The 14323-nt window shown below is 45.4% G+C and overlaps 1 protein-coding gene across 2 annotated transcripts in view; it reads right to left on the reverse strand.

Moving 5' to 3' along the window:
* Positions 1–14323, reverse strand: part of C12H19orf12 (chromosome 12 C19orf12 homolog) — a 79275-nt gene that overhangs the window by 19374 nt on the left and 45578 nt on the right. The window lies entirely within an intron of this gene.

Genomic DNA, 14323 nt, shown 5'->3' on the forward strand with positions numbered 1-14323 from the left:
ATGGAAGTAAGTGGGGCTGCTGGCCCCCCTCCCCAATGGCAGCAAAGGCTGAGGCTCTGGCCAATTCACAAGCCAACTACCCAGAAAATCTTTATAACTTAACTTGATTTACAGGTTTGAATCCTAGCACAAAGATATGAGTAAAATGCAGGACAACGTAGCACTTTAAAGACTAACAAGATGGTTTATTAGATGATGAGCTTTCGTGGGCCAGACCCACTTCCTCAGATCAAATAGTGGAAGAAAGTAGTCACAACCATATATACCAAAGGATACAATTAAAAAAATGAACAAATATGAAAAGGACAAATCACATTGCAGAATAGAAGGGGGATGGGGGGGGGGAGGAAGGAAGGTAAGTGTCTGTGAATTGCTGATATTAAAGGTAGGGAGAGTGGGATGTTTGTGAGTTAATGGTATTACAGGTGATAATTGGGGAAACTGTCTTGGTAATGGGTGAGATAGTTCAAATTCTTGTTAAGTCCTTGTTGGCAAGTGTCGAATTTTAACATGAATGACAGTTCAGAGGATTCCCTTTCAAGTGCAGATGTAAAAGGTCTTTGTAGCAGAATGCAGGTGGCTAAGTCATTTAGAGAGTGTCCTTTCTGGTTAAAGTGGCAAGAAACTGTTTTCTCTTTGTGATCTTGTCTGATATCTGTTTTGTGGGCATTAATCCTTTGGCGAAGTGTCTGAGATGTTTGTCCAATGTACATAGCAGACGGACACTTTCGGCACATGATAGCATAGATTATATTTCTGGATGCGCAGGAATATGTGTTCTTGATCTTATAACTCACTTGGTTAGGTCCAATAATGGTATCAGCAGAATGAATATGTGGACAAAGCTGGCAATGGGGTTTGTTGCAAGGGAAGGTACCAGGGTTGGTATTAGTGTGGTATGTCCTGTGGTGGTTGGTAAGAATCATCTTGAGGTTAGGTGGTTGTCTATAGGAGACTATGGGTCTGTCTCCCAGAGCCTCTTTGAGTATGGTATCCTGTTCCAATATAGGCTGTAGTTATTGATATGAGTAAATAGTGATAGAAACATTGGCTGGATGGCCCACTACATTCCACACCCTAATGACATAAACAAACAATGCATACTTAAGAACAACATGCATCCTCTCCATCAGCTTCATGTAGCGTGGACACTCTAATTGACTACTATTTCTTTTCCCTTCTCTTCCTTCTCCCGTCCCATCCCCTATATATTTAGAAACTGGACCTTTAATAACTCCGGTCATCTGAAGAAGTGGATTGTGCCTACAAAAGCCCATTATACCATCTACATGTTTTGTTAGTCTTTAAGATGCTGCAAGACTATTTGTTGTTATTTTAAGTGCTTCTAGCATGGCAGCATGCAGGAAGCCCAAGGAGCTGGGCTGGGAGTGCCCCACCCGGCCAGTTTCTAGCCAGAGTGCTGCACTGGCTTACTTTCACCTCAGAGTTTGGCTCTCACTACCCTTACCTCGTTGTCCCCTGCATGCAGACACAGAGCCCCTCCATACCAGGACCCTTGGGAGAAGGCTGTCTACCCTAGCATTACTGTATGTATCCCCCATAGTACCCACAGAGATTTGCACAGCTTGGGATCAGGCAGCACCTCCTGAGGTTGCTACCTGCTCAGTCTTCAGAGAATAAATCATCTCTGGGGAAAGCACTCCATCCCCAGCTACTGACAAATTTATTTCAGCCTGTGTGAATCAGGGCGTGGGCTTCATTGCAAATGGTGTCTGCTAGAGCAGCTTGGGGGGAGGGATGCGGGGGACGCACATGCATGTTGGTGGCATCCTTTCATCTAAGGCTACATCTATACTGCACCCTTCTTCCGCAAAAGCTTATGCAAATGAAGCGCGGAGTAGGATATTTCCACGCTTCATTTGCATAACTAATTAGCAGATGTTTTTGCACAAGAGCCGTTCTTCCTCATTTTTTTGCCTGAATCTGTCGTTTCCGGGGGCTCTGAGAGATCTACTGTGTTGACCCAAGTGCACGGGGTCTAACGCTTTAGATAAAGGGAGCACATGCATGCACACACACAGCCAAAAGTTTATAATCACCGACGGAGTAGAGGACCTGTCAGGAACCCCGATAACCCCGAAACCCTGACTGATGACACAGATGTATGGACAGAGTTGGCAACGGGTTTATTGCAGGGGTAGGTTTCTGGGTGAGTGTGAGTCTGAGATGTGATGTGTGCCTACTGGAGAGAATTTACTTCAGGTTAGGGGTTGTCTGTAGGTGAGGATTGTCCTGTCTCCAAGGCCTGTGAGAGCAAGGGATCATTTTCCAGGATTGGCTGTCAAAGCACTGAAGGAGTTTAAGCTGGGGGCTGTAGGTGATGGTGTGGTGTTCTGTTATTTTCCTTGTTGGGCCTGTCTAAAGAAAAAGATTCCTGGGTACTCATCTGGCTCTATGGATGCAAGTCAGATATCAGAAATGGTAATGCACATACATCTGTAAGGGAACATTTTAACCTGCCTGGGTACTCAATCATGGATTTAAAAGTGTCCATTTTTCTTCAAAGGAATTTCATAAACCAATTACAGAGAGAGTGTGTGCATGGAATTGACCTTCATATGCAAATGTGATACTCTTTGCCTGGGCTTGAACAAAGACATTAACTAGATGGCCCATTATAAAACCAGTCTTCCATACATTTAACACCTTGTTTACATGAAAAGCTAAGTATGGGACATGTCCAGCCCACTCAATTAGCCTCGTTAGCAGCAGCACCACAACTGACAGGCTTTTTTTCTCTCTCTTTTTCCTTCTTTTTCTGTTATAAATTCTGGGATTTTTTTCCCCCAGTCGAGCTTATCTGAAGAAGTGGGTTTTGCCAACAAAAGCTCATGATACTATATATAGATATTAGTATCATGAGCTGTTAGTCTCTACGGTGTCACAGGACTACTCGTTGTTTTTAGGTTGTAGACTAACATGGCTTTCCGTAAGTGGGGTTCCACCTACTGCTCATGGTTGATGGGCATCCGATCTTTTCTAGTATTGTAAATAGATTTGCTCTGCTGACTTAATGTACATGTAACACTGGACTGAATGTGGAACCTCTGAAGCTTACTACATGAGCCTCTATTGCATGAGCTAAAACTTACATGGCTATTAGCTAAGGCTTTTAGTATTTGGCCATGGACTTAAATTGTGACAATGTGAAGAGTTTCCAATCCGATCTTGTGTGAGGCTACACTCCGTCTTTCATGACCTCATTAATTTTTAGATGGTGTAGGTCAGTGAGGAGCAATCCTGGCTAATGAGCGGCCCTCCTTCATCTAAGTGGGCTGTAACCAAGATGGTCTCTAGGAGCAGGTTAGTTTTGCTAACTGTGCTCGCGTACCTAGAATTTGTGGGGTGTGCCCATTGAATAGTAGCAGCACTTTCACTGAGCGCAGAGGAAGCACACAGCTTTCACAATGTTGTGTTCAATCAGCACGCACCTCACTTCACGTGCCCTAGCTTTAAGTGTGTGCCACTTTTGTAACACTGGTAGAAAAAAAACTATAGGAATGAAAACCAGCAGAATCTGGCAACTCCATACCTGGGCAACAGTAAACAAAGTGTCTCCTAGGCCACACATAGAATCCCAATGGGCCACATGAAGCCCTTGGTCACATGAAGCCCTTGGTCTAAGTGCCACTAGAAGAGGCCAGAGCACCACACAAAGCTGACACAGGTTACATGCAGTTTGCACAGCACTTTAGGGCAATGCATTGTATTGGCTCTAAGCAATTTGGGACAGTGATGCGGCACTGTGGCAGGGTAGCCCCGCCCCTCCCTAGAACCCCCACGTCTCCGCGGGCACGGGGAAGCAGGGCTGGCACCTCGCCGGGGCGAAAAGCCGCACAGAGCCCCGGGCGGGGAGCAGGGACGCCCCAGAGAGGCCACAACGTGGGGGAGCACACTGGCGGGGTTGGGAGGCCGGCCGGAAATTTAAAATGGAACTCCGGGCCAGAGGAGGGGACGGATCCCCGAAGAGTGGGAGCATCACAGCCAGGACCTCACGGACCCGACTACTGGAGACCCTGGGTGAGTCTTAACCCGATGGTCCCAGGCTAGCGGCAGCTCACTGCCGGGGAAGAAGTGGCCCAGGGCGGGGGCGTGGACCCCGAGAGCGAGGGAGTTTAGGGGTTTTCAACCCCCGCCACTAGGCAGGAACGCGTGTCCTGACCTTAGGGCCCTGGGTCAGGGTCCGGAGCGAGGGTGGGCCCGGACCCCCTCCCCCAGCAAGCAGGGGGGCAACCGGGCGCATCGTGAAAATTGTAAAAGCGCATGATTTAATAAACTAAAAGGCACCCAATACGCCAAAAGGGGGTGTTACTTGGGAGTTGGGGGACGTGGATGCGGGTGGTCCCCTACAGGCACATTTTACCAGTCACATGACCCCTTACACACAAACATCACTATGGCTAGACCTAATGCATACACCTGACAGTGCAGGATGTTCCTAATTGTACACTTACTACTCCGTGCTACTTTGAAATAATAGTTGTTAGTATAAGGGTCTTCTTCAGACTATCCTTGTTTCTTACTAGGAATCTGGGATTTTTTAACTAAACTAAGGTAGCAAAACTAAAACTGACCAACACCCAAACCCTTATAAAAGACACTATGGAATACTATAATGGCCCATTGTAGTAACACTAAATGTGAGCAGTAGTGATCTACATTTTTTATGGTTAAATATAGCAATATTTTTCTATAAAACAAGATATTGAAAGCTATACTCTGTTTACACCTCTATGCAAAGAAAAGGGCACTAGCCTAATCAAATGGTACTTTTCTGTTTATAAGGTCTTGATTCTGAAAACTCTTAGTGCTTGTCTACATAGGAGGTTTAAATTGCAATAACTTTACCCAGTACATACTTAAATTACCTTCAATTAATGGTATATATGACAGTCTTTCAAATATTGACCAAATAATATGTAATCTATAATCCAGTTTGAAAGTGGATTAAGTTCATTGTGTATGAGTTAGTGTGGACTAACGTTCATGTGCCTATACCATGCATTCACACTAAGATGACACTTTGCCTACTGCTTTGTATGTCACCAAGATCAGCCCATTTACCTTTGTATCCTCCAGTCCCTGAAGCCATATAACCCAGAAGTTACCTCCTATTTTCAAATGCTGGACAGAAGCCAGGACCTGTCTATTCCCTCCTGGATTTATATCCCTCAGCATTCCAGCAGGGTATTACTAATACTGCACAACCTGTACTACCATACAATGCCATATGCAGCATCATGGAGCTGTGCAGAAAGCACTGTGCTTTTCACCATCTGGGGAGAAACAAGGGTGCAGACAGCCCTTACTGAAAATCGCCAGGATGAAACAGTGTACATGGGCATCTCTAAAATGGTGGCTGAAAGGGGTCCCAGCAAGGGACCTTTCAATGTCGCAACAAAAGTGAAAAACTCAAAAGCCTATACAAGAGAACCAGAGGCAAGAGACTGAGCTTTGGCAATGTTCACAGGAGCTGTCTCTGTCACTGTGCAGTCCAGGAGCATTGACCTTGAGTCCTGCCTGCCTCACAGTATCATCCTGAGTTTGGGCATTCTAGTGAATCTTGGCCTTTGGTTGGGAAATTGCATCGAGCATCCAGGAAAGCATCTGCTAGTGTTAGTCACACACAAGATCTTTAGCATTATTTACTGAAAAAATTACCCAAGATTGACTTCAGATGGTTTCCATGTGTTTTCTTTCCTAACCACTCCTTCCCCAATTTTAGCTGAGTGACTCAAACATACAAGCATACAACCAAGCTGTGTCCCTAGACCAAGCAGGCTCATTCAAAAGATACCTCTGCCCTCTCTTCACGCAGGTTTATTTCAGTCATCCATCTGTTGTTATGCGGTGTGATAGTCTTATTCACTACCATAAGTAATCAAGAAAACTAAGAACTAACGGGAGAGACAGCTGTGTCAGATATGGCTCCAGAATGTTTGTTAACAACAGTAAGATCTTTAAAAAGTTGTCTAATGTAAAAAACAAAGTTGTTTCCAAGGCATGGATTATTAACTGATTTTTTTTGTTTCTTTATCACGGAGTCCTATTATAATAAATACAATCTCTCTGATGCTAAAGTAAACCATCTCCCATTAGACTCCTCTGTGGGAGGTGAGAGGAATGGATGAGGAAGCCAATAAGAAAAAAAGCCTCCCATGCCTGTCTTTTCCTCCCTGTGGTTACACTTGGGACTTCTTAACCTCCCACGCTTTATAAGATCACATAAAATTACCCTTTCAGAATATTACAAGCTTACTGGTGCTCTTGATTTTTATGACTTAGATGCAAAAAGGCATTCAGTTTAACAAAATAAAACCAGAAAGAACAAAGACACAAAATGTCATGTAAATTGTTTAAAAAGAGAATAATTCCAACTGTAACTAACTCTCCAAGGGCTGCGGTGGGGTAGGGGAGATGTTTGGAGATGTTGGAGCCTGGCAACATTCAGGGGAAGGAAACTGAATGCTCACTTAAAATATTAATGAAAGACCAATATTTATCATTCATTGGGGCAGATGACTGGTGAATTCATTGACTTGCTATATTTTTTCTAAGGTAAAATACAGAAAAACAAAGATACAAATATTCAGTAATGATGAAAGTGTCCTAGTTATACTATGAGCACTACTGTAAATATATATGTACCATAAGAGAAATATTGACTACACTGAAATATTCAGTGTAGTCAATATTTCTCTTATGGTACATATATATTTACAGTAGTGCTCATAGTATAACTATATATATTTACAGTCAATGGGTGTTTTGCCATAGACATCCCTGGAGCCAAGATTTCACCCTGTATGTGTATACCAAACTGCATCTCAGGATATAAGTAAGATACTATAATTTTAGACCTAATTAGTATCCTGTACAGCAAACAGAAAAACATCAAAAAAGAGCTCTCCAATCTGGAGACTTTCATAAAAAACCAACCTTCCACACAAACTTCCACACAGCTGGACTTTACTAAAATAAGACAGGAGATGTACATTACACACTTCACTTCTCCACAGAGGAAAAAGGACTGTAAGCTGTCTAAAATCCTGCCTGCCACATGGGGCCACAACAGTGGTACCCCTAACTCACCCAGCAATATCGTCAATCTATCCATCTACACACTCAGCCCAGCAGAAGAGTCTGTTCTATCTCGGGGACTCTCTTTTTGCCCCACCACACCCATAAATATGATACAGTTCTGTGGTGATCTGGAAGCCTACTTTCGCTGTCTCCGACTCAAAGAATACTTTCAACACAACACTGAACAGTGCACTGACACACAGATACCCTCCCACCAACCGCACAAGAAGAACTCCACATGGACTCCTCCTGAGGGTTGAAATGACAGTCTGGACTTATACAAAGAATGCTTCTGCCGACGTGCACAGGCAGAAATTGAGGAAAAACAGCATCACTTGCCTCATAACCTCAGTCGTGCAGAACTCAATGCCATCCACAGCCTCAGAAACAACTCTGACATTATAATCAAAGAGGCTGACAAAGGAGGTGCTGTTGTCATCGTGAACAGGTCTGACTACCAAAAGGAGGCTGCCAGACAACTCTCCAATACCAAATTCTACAGGCTACTTTCCTCAGACGCCTCTGAGGAATACACTTTGAAACTGCACCATCTGCTCAGGACACTCCCTACACAAGCACAGAAACAAATCAACACACCCTTATAGCCCCGACCAGGGTTATTCTATCTACTACCCAAGATCCACAAACCTGGAAATTCTGGACACCCCATCATCTCGGGCATTGGCACTCTCACTGAAGGACTGTCTGGATATGTGGACTCTCTACTCAGACACTACGCCACCAGCACTCCCAGCTATCTCCGTGACACTACTGATTTCCTGAGAAAACTACAGTGCATTGGTGATCTTCCAGAAAACACCATCATAGCCACTATGGATGTAGAGGCTCTCTACATAAACATCCCACACATAGATGAAGTACAAGCTGTCAGGAACAGTGTCCCTGATGATGCCACAGCACAACTGGTGGCTGACCTCTGTGATTTTATCCTCACACACAACTATTCAGATTCGGTGACAATATATACCTCCAAACCAGTGGCACCGCTGTAGGCACCTGCATGGCCCCACAATATGCCAACATTTTTATGGCTAACCTGGAACAACGCTTCCTCAGCTCTTGTCCACTAATGCCCCTTCTCTACCAATGCTACATTGATGACATCTTCATCATCTGGACCCAGGGGAAGGAGACTCTGGAAGAATTCCACCACAATTTCAACAGCTGCCACCCCACCATTAACCTCAGCCTGGACCAGTCTACGCAAGAGATCCACCTCCTGGACATCACGGTGCAAATAAGTGACAGTCACATAAACACCACCCTATACCAGAAACCTACCGACCGCTATGCCTACCTTCATGTCTCCAGCACAGGAAACACCACAGGATCCATTGTCTACAGCCAAGCACTAAGGTACAACCGCATCTGCTTCAACCCCTCAGATAGAGACCAACACCTACAAGATCTGCACCAAGCATTCTTGAAACTATGATACCTGCACGAGGAAGTGAGGAAACAGATTAACAGAACCAGACGTGTACCCAGAAGCCTCCTACTACAAGACAAGCCCAAGAAAGAAACCAACAGAACACCATTGGCCATCACCTACAGTCTTCAGCAAAAACCTCTCCAACGCATCATCAGTGATCTACAACCCATCCTGGACAATGATCCCTCATTTCACAGGCCTTGGGAGGTAGGCCAGTCCTCGCCCACAAACAACCCGCCAACCTGAAGCAAATTCTCACCAGCAACTATACACCTCACCCAGGGCCGGACTAAGGGGTGGGCGAGCCGGTAAGCTGCCCAGGGCGCCAACCGATGGGGGGTGCCTGATGGCAGCTGTAAGGGGCGTGCGGCATCCCTTATAGCTGCCATCAAGCACCGCATGCCCAGCTCCCGCAGCGCCGGCCCCCCCCATCCCTGCGGCGCCAGCCAGCAGGGCCCTTCCCCCCATGGCTGCAGGGCCCTGCATGGCCAGGTGCAATGCACCAGCAGTGGTGGCCGGGCTGGGCTGGGCTGGGTAGCGCATGCGCCGTGCACCCCGGGGGCGGGCCCCTGGCCGCGCGCCAGCGGCCGGGCAGCGCATGCTCCCTATGGGGGCAGGCCGGTGCCCCAGAGGCGGGCCCACGCATGTGTCATGCGCCCGGGGGTGGTGCCGCGCGCCTGGGACACCAACATGGCTCGGGCCGGCCCTGACGGCACCACAGTAACTCTAACTCAGGAACCAATCCATGCAACAAACCCTAACTCTGCCCACATAGCTACACCAGCGACACCATCACAGGACCTAACCAGATCAGCCACACCATCACTGGTTCATTCACCTGCACATCTACCAATATAATATACGCCATCATGTGCCTGCAGTGCCCCTCTGCTATATACATTGGCCAAACTGGACAGTCCCTACATAAAAGAATAAATGGATACAAATCAGATATTAAGAATGGCAATATACAAAAACCTGTAGGAGAACACTTCAATCTCCCTGGACACACAATAGCAGATTTAAAGGTAGCCATCCTGCAACAAAAAAACTTCAGGAACAGACTTCAAAGAGAAACTGCTGAGCTACAGTTCATCTGCAAATTTGACACCATCAGTTTAGGATTAAACAAAGACTGTGAATGGCTAGTCAAGTACAAAAGCAGTTTCTCCTCTCTTGGGGTATGTCTACACTACCACCCTAGTTCGAACTAGGGTGGTAATGTAGGCAACCAGAGTTGCAAATGAAGCCTGGGATTTGAATTTCCTGGGCTTCATTTGCATAAAGCTGGGCGCCGCCATTTCACGAGGAGTAACGGTAGTTCGGACTAGGAAGCCTAGTCCGAACTACCTAGTCCGTGCCGCATGTAGTCACGCGGCACGGAGTCCGCACTAGCGGACATTTAAAAATGGCGACGCCCGACTTTATGCAAATGAAGCCCGGGAAATTCAAATCCCAGGTTTCATTTGCAACTCCGGTTGCCTACATTACCATCCTAGTTCGAACTAGGGTGGTAGTGTAGACATACCCTCAGGCTGTGTCTAGACTGCATCCCTTTTCCGTAAAATACGGAATAAGGGATCTTTCGGAAAAGGCTTTATTTTTCGAAAGATCTGCGTCTAGACTGGCGCCTTTTTCCAGCTAAGGTCCGAGCCGGAAAAAAGCAGCAGCCATGTTTATGCAAATAAAGCGGGGGGGATTTAAATCCCCACTTCATTTGCAATTGCGATGTCTCTAATTTGCATCCCTTTTAAGGAAAAGGGATGCAGTCTAGACACAGCCCTGGTGTTCACACCTCCACATCAGCTGCTAGAAGTGGGCCTCACCCTCCTTGACTGAATTAAACTCTGCCTTATTCTGGCCTGCATATTTATACCTGCCTCTGGATATTTCCACTACATGCATCTGACAAAGTGGGTCTTTGCCTACGAAAGCTTATGCTCCGATACATCTGTTATTCTATAAGGTGCCACAGGACTCCTTGTTGCTTTTATCATTTTAGAAATATTCTAGTGTTAGTACTAACCTATTTACTCTAATGCTATGTGACAAAAATCCCCATCAAACATTTTTGAACAGGCTGGCCAGATATCGCAGAATATATGGAACAAAAGTAAAAGAGTTATTCTTGTTAAAACAGAAAAGTATAATATAAATGAACTAAGAATTCCTTTCAAACTGGTTTTATTACACAGATGGCTCCATCTGGTGGCTACATAAACACCTTCTAACCCTGTTATGTTGTTTTATGTTGCCATTTGGAAGAAAGCTTTCAAATGGAACAAACTGGCAAATATTTTCAGTCTGTGTTGTTTCTAGCAGATTATGTGCTTTAATAAACATAGGTTTGTCTAACTGTACTTCAGAATCACATGGTCCTATTTTAACCAATAACTATTTTAACCATACCTGAGGCATATAATTCTGGTATGTAGTTCCCCAGTAATTTTCTTTGTTGGAGTCTACCATATTGTTTTCATAAATGGAGGTGATGCAATCTGTAGTACATGAAAAGATAATCTGGTGTTGTTTCCTATTGGGTTATTTTGAACAGCATTTGGCAAACATGACATGGGTCAAAAATGTACAGTGAGAAGGCTTTCTTTGGGAAGTATAATATTTGTGCAAGGATAATAATGTGTGTCCCTATACATAATGGGTGCGTCTAGACTGGCAATATTTTGCGCAAAAGCATCTGCTTTTGTGCAAAAACTTGCCGCCTATCTACACCGGCCGTAAGAATTTGCGCAAGAACACTGACGTTACAATGTATGAAATCAGTGGTTTTTGCGCAAATACTTTGATACTCCTGCTCAGGGATAAGCCCTCTTGTGCAAGTATTCTTGCGCAAGAGGGCCAGTGTAGACAGGCAAGTTAATTTCTTGCAGAAGAAAGCCCGATGGCTAAAATGGCCATCGGAGCTTTCTTGCACAAGAGAGCATCTAGACTGGCATGGATGCTTTTGCACAAAAGATGTCTTTTGCACAAAAGCATCCATGCCAGTCTAGATGCTCTTTTGTGATAATACTTTTAATGGAAAAACTTTTCCGTTAAAAGTATTTGCGCAAAATCATGCCAGTCTAGACGCAGCCAGAGTGTATAGGAATTATTTTAGATAAAAATTATTGTTAATTTATAGTTACATTTGCAGTTGTAACATATAAAAATAGTTAACCACAGCAATAATTTTAAGAAAATCTAAACACTTGCAAGGCTGTAAAGTGCTAATTAAGTTAATTTACATGCAATTTATATACAAACAGCATTGATACAAATATTCACATTCAATATCTCACTTAACAACTGACTTAGTTCTAACTCAGAAGTCTAATTTCGACATATATATCACTAATATATTGCATGTAGTCTAAAGCATAAAAATCCCAGACTACGTAAAGTATGTAATTATCATGGAATCCTAGAACTGGAAAGGACCTCAAGAGGTTATAGAGTCCAGTCCCCAACCTTATAGCAGGACCAAGTGTAATCCACACACCGAGTGTGGTTCACTGTCCCATGTAGTGGCACCGTTAATTGTAGTGGCAAGAGATAAGAACAAGGGAGCTCTAAAGCATAAACTGAGAGCCAGCTGGCTTTACAGCTCAAGCTGTAGAAGCTCCTACACTAAACTCCAGAGGTCCTAGTTTCAAATCTGTCTTGTGGTGGTTACAAGTGGGAGCTTGTCTGAGTCTCTGAAGCTCCTACAGTGCTTTCCTTAGCTAGGGGAAGCATGTAACCCACACCGAGGCTACGTCTACACTGTGCTTTTGTGCAAAAACTCGTGGAGAGTCCACACTATAAGCGTTTTTTGCGCAAGAAAAAGTACAGTAGATCGTTAGAAGACAGGGCTTTCTATGCAAGTTATTCCTCTTTCTATGAGGAATAAGCCTTTATGTGAATGGTCATCAAAGCTTTCTTGCACAAGAGCGTCCATGGCAGCGTGGACTCTCTTTCGCGCAAAAGCACATGGTATTGTGGACGTGCTCTTGCGCAAGAACTTTTTGTGCAACTTTTTGTGGAAGCCTGCAGTGCAGACATAGCCCCATTGTGGTTCACTGTCCCATGTAGTGGCATTTAAATCGCTTACAGCGAGAGATAAGAACAAGGGAGCTCTACAACCTAAGCCAGTGGTCTCCAACCTTTTTACATTCACAATCACTTTTTAAATGTCAGAGCAAGCCAGAATCTATCCCATCCCTTCCCCGAGACCCCACCACTTTCTTGAGACCCTGCCCCCTCCAAACCTTTCTGTGCCTCTCCCCCCCCCCCCCCGTTGCTAATGGAAACTCACTGTTAATTACATAATCACACCTGAGCTATTTTGCTAGTGCTGCAGTTGGGGAGAATGGTTTAATTTAAATTTTTAAACAGATTAAGCGTTTTTAATTTCTCATGTTAGTTTATCAAACTTCATTTTAAAGTAAAATAATAATTTATTTCCAACACAAAAGGTTTCAATGTTTTCTTTATTTATGGTAGAGGTGGGGAATCTTTTTTGGGTTGAGAGTAACTGACCCACAGAAAAATCAGATGGGGAGCCTCGCTCCCCTCAGCCCTATGATCCTCCCCAGCCTGATCCCCTGCATCGCCCCATGCCCCTCAGTGCAATCCCTGCCCCCTCCCTCCCTGCCCCCCGCATCCTCCTTTGCCCCTCCTCTGTCCCCAGGCACTTACGGGCAGGGCAGCAGGGCTGGGACTTGCACCCTCCCAGGAGTAGTGCTGGGGTACTAGCTTAACTAAGGTTGTTAAGTGAGATGTTGAATGTGAATATTTGCATCAATGCTATTTGTGTATAAATTGCATGTAAATTAACTTCATTAGCACTTTACTGCCTTGCAAGTGTTTAGTTTTTCTTAAAACTATTGCTGTGGGGTAAGTGGAGGGGGCAGAGTCTCTTCCCTGCCCAGCCCAGTCCTTTGCCTGCAGGCAGCAGCTCCAGAGCCGGAGCTGGGGTTGGGGCAGGCAAAGCCCGGGGCTGCCCAGGGCTGGATCCCGCACAGCTGGGCGCAGAGGGGCACTGGAGAAGGGGCTTCCCGACCCCTCACACAGCCCATGGGGAACAGGGCAGCATATCCCGGTCCCTGGCACGCCACCTCCCGGAGCAGGAGACAAGAGCCATGGACACATGCGTGTGTGCACATGTGCACCTCTTCTCTCCCCCGCAGCCAGCAAGTTAACAAAGAGGGGCAGCTGCCTGGGCCCAGCTGGAGCGGCTGGGTGGTGGCCTCTCTTTGATCCAGCTCATCTGGAGCGCGGCACAGCCTTGGCAGGTTGAACCTGTGGCCAGCTGGCCAGGCGGCTGCCCTTCTTTGATCCAGCCCAGCTGGCCACGGCAGTCAGCCTGCCAAGGTTGTGCCACATGCCAGCTGGGATGGATCAAAGAGAGGCCGCCACCCAGCTATTGACTCCTACTGGTGCCGTGATCAACCAGGTGGTGACCACTGGCCTAAGCTGAAAGCCAGCTAGCTTTATAGCTCAAGCTGCAGAGGTTCCTACCCTAAGCTCCGGAACACCCAGGTTCAAATTCACTTGGGGGTGGTTATACAAGCACCATCTAAAATATTAGTTTTACATGTCAATATCATTTTCATTACTTTGCCAAATGTAAATTTTCAGATAATATCTTTGTGGAGGAATTTCCTTGTTTTCAAAGAAGAAATACAAGAAGTCATGACAGTTTTAAATCAGGTTTACACAGGAAAACTTCATACACTGAGGGTACGTCTAGACTACAGTAGGCTTTTGTCTACAAAGCAAGCCGCTTTG

This window comes from Pelodiscus sinensis, chromosome 12 (assembly GCF_052426305.1).
Source record: "Pelodiscus sinensis isolate ZL-2025 chromosome 12, ASM5242630v1, whole genome shotgun sequence".
Taxonomy (NCBI): Eukaryota; Metazoa; Chordata; order Testudines; family Trionychidae; genus Pelodiscus; species Pelodiscus sinensis.